Source organism: Ylistrum balloti, unplaced genomic scaffold, assembly GCF_031769215.1.
Source record: "Ylistrum balloti isolate Yb309-2 unplaced genomic scaffold, AGI_CSIRO_Ybal_v1 Utg369770, whole genome shotgun sequence".
Taxonomy (NCBI): domain Eukaryota; kingdom Metazoa; phylum Mollusca; class Bivalvia; order Pectinida; family Pectinidae; genus Ylistrum; species Ylistrum balloti.
The window spans coordinates 44,809-48,253 of record NW_026781964.1 but is presented as its reverse complement, the minus strand read 5'-3'; the positions used below and the strand labels follow the sequence as shown (position 1 = coordinate 48,253).

General features: G+C 38.2%; 1 pseudogene; it reads right to left on the bottom strand.

Annotated features, from left to right (window-relative positions):
* Positions 1-750: 750 nt before the first annotated feature.
* Positions 751-1,944, bottom strand: LOC132543832 (uncharacterized; annotated as a pseudogene).
* Positions 1,945-3,445: the final 1,501 nt, after the last annotated feature.

The following is a 3,445-nucleotide window of genomic DNA, read 5'->3' as shown; positions in this document are numbered from 1 at the left end:
GAAGGGGTTAATTAATTAATCACAAAATAAAGTAGCGTTACCTTTCTTTTTTTGTTTAGTATATATTATCAAAGAACGAGGAATCGCAGGGACTTGTGTCAACTAGCATAGAGCAGATAATATGTCAGAGAATAACAGGGTCTTGTGGAGTCATCTAACGATATTCTGATGATATGTGACACTGGGGAATGACAGGGTCTTGTGGAAACTTCTAGCTTCAGAACTTTGGTCTTACATAAAGTGATGGAAATAAGCGACTTGGGCCTGGTTCGACGTTCAGACAATACTAGTGGAAAGAAATTGTCATTTTCATATGCATGTTACACATAGATCGGATCGAAAGATCTGTTCTGTATCTACACAAAAGTGGCATCGCTGATGGTTACTACAGTTCTGTTACACTGTGCTGCACTGTAGTAGTTTTAATTGTTATACATAAACACTACCCACAGAACATCCTCCCTGTCTATACCTACAGCCACTGTCCACTCTCTGTCTGTGTATATGATCCTGAGGAACTCACCACCTCCACTGAGGAGTAGGACCCTACAGTTGTTACAGTCCCCTATGATGAGGTTCCCCACACTGTCATACACCACATTCCAGGGGTAAAATGTTATACGTCCTGTTTGTGGTGTTTGTTTATATGTATGGGGGATGTCACCTCTATACACAAACACTTCCTGGAAGGCGGTATCCATGACAACAACACGTCTGTTTCCATCACCACCGTCACTTTCCATGTTGAAATCAATCACTGTGACATTGTGAGTTACTGGACACTCTGACATCCTCCATGGTGTATACACTAATGGTTTCCCAGTCCCTACAACCATTGTAGTGAGTACCATTTGACCTTGTGTAGTAAATTTGCAGATGTGTTTCTCTCATCCCCGCAATGATATGGTTACTGGCTGTAACACATATACACCTGGGTTCCTCCTTGGTTCTGAATCTGATACCAGCTCCATGATGTTGTTTCTACTGTCACAGACCAACAGTGTGTGTTTTGTGGGTGATAGACTGATGTCAGTGATGTTAGCCGTGTGTGTGACCTTCTGTACTACTTTACCCTCCCTGTTAAGGAGAGTTAATGTATCACTGTAATCACTGGTCCACACCTGACCATCAGTGGTGGGACATATAGACACAATGGCACATGGAGACTTCCACTCCTTCACCACTTTGGTCTCTGACAGTAGTTTTTTACTTATCACTTCTTTCTTCCCTTTTACTCCTGTTTGTTGTTGTTTAGAGGATTGTTCCTGGTCATGTGATGCTGAGACTGACCGATCCTGGTCAGTTGATGTTTGACCTGAGGTGATAATCGTCCCTAAGGCCTGTTGTAGATGATGTTGTGGATTTGTGTTAGGTGTGAAGATGACCTAGGACAGGTTTTACAGGGAGATGTAATGAGGAATGTATTTATGTGTCATAGATGTCCAAGTGAGAACCACATTGTAGGGTCACCTTACATTCCTGTTGTTGTTGTTTCAGCTGTTTGTCGTACATCTCCAATTCTTTTTTGTATTTATGTATCATCCTGGTGTTGTCCTCTTCCATCTGTTTATAAACTGAGAGTGTCTGTGCTGTAAATAGATCTAATTCACGTTTTAATTTATCTGTTTGAGTTTTTAGTTGGCGTGAAAGTTTCTCAAAATTACTGGTGTTGTCTTTAAGTTATGAATCAGCAGAAGTGATATATTCCCTGACTTGTACCAGGTCATTTTGTTCTGTTTTGTTGATAAAGTTTGTCGTATCTTGTTTCTTATGAGGAGTAATTTCACTAAGCTCACAAACAGTGTGGCTTTTATGAATGGAAGTAATGCATTTTGGACAAAATGGTTCCTGACATTTCTCACTGTAAAGTTCAAGTTGTTTCTCTCTATGGTGAATTCATGTTTCCTCACCATTAGGACAGAAAGCAGTCACGAGTGTTGCCATGATGAAGACAGGAAACTCGTAATAGAAATAACAATAATTAACATTAATGTGTATACTTGCAGATGTTAAAATTGAAAAACAACTCTCTTACAAAATACAAAATGAAACATACACATACCTTACATCTGTAAGTTTGAGTGACATAATAATGTTGATATAGATTTGATATGGTACATTTCACAATCTCTCACAGAGTACATTGTGGCAGCCTTGTATAATAGTAATAGTGATTGTAATGAACAATAAATCTGGTATTTCAGTAATTGTACTCGTGAGAATTGGGGAAGTAAAATAACATCAGAGGCAATATTGGGACTGATGTAGGGGAAAGGATGAATCTACAAAGAGTGGTAATGTTTAATTGTCGAATAAGACATCAGTATCTGTAATTATACTAGTCAGCACAACTTGATACAGAACATAAGTATCTGTAATTACATTAGTCCTCACAACTTGATACAGAACATAAGTATCTGTAATTACACTAGTCAGCACAACTGGATACAGAACATAAGTATCTGTAATTACACTAGTCCTCACAACTGGATACAGGACATAAGTATCAGTAATTATACTAGTCCTCACAACTGGATACAGGACATAAGTATCTGTAATTATACTAGTCCTCACAACTGGATATAGGACATAAGTATCTGTAATTACACTAGTCCTCACAACTGGATACAGGACATAAGTATCTGTAATTACACTAGTCCTCACAACTGGATACAGGACATAAGTATCTGTAATTATACTAGTCCTCACAACTGGATACAGGACATAAGTATCTGTAATTACACTAGTCAGCACAACTGGATACAGGACATAAGTATCAGTAATTATGCCAGTCCTCACAACTGGATATAGGACATAAGTATCAGTAATTATGCCAGTCCTCACAACTGGATACAGGACATAAGTATCTGTAATTACACCAGTCCTCACAACTTGATACAGAACATAAGTATCTGTAATTACACTAGTCAGCACAACTGGATACAGGACATAAGTATCAGTAATTATGCCAGTCCTCACAACTGGATATAGGACATAAGTATCAGTAATTATGCCAGTCCTCACAACTGGATATAGGACATAAGTATCAGTAATTATGCCAGTCCTCACAACTGGATATAGGACATAAGTATCTGTAATTACACTAGTCCTCCCAACTGGATACAGGACATAAGTATCAGTAATTATGCCAGTCCTCACAACTGGATATAGGACATAAGTATCTGTAATTACACTAGTCAGCACAACTGGATACAGGACATAAGTATCAGTAATTATGCCAGTCCTCACAACTGGATATAGGACATAAGTATCAGTAATTATACCAGTCCTCACAACTGGATATAGGACATAAGTATCTGTAATTACACTAGTCAGCACAACTTGATACAGAACATAAGAATATGTAATTTTTCTAGTCCTCACAACTGGATACAGGACATAAGTATCTGTAATTACACTAGTCAGCACAACTTGATACAGAACA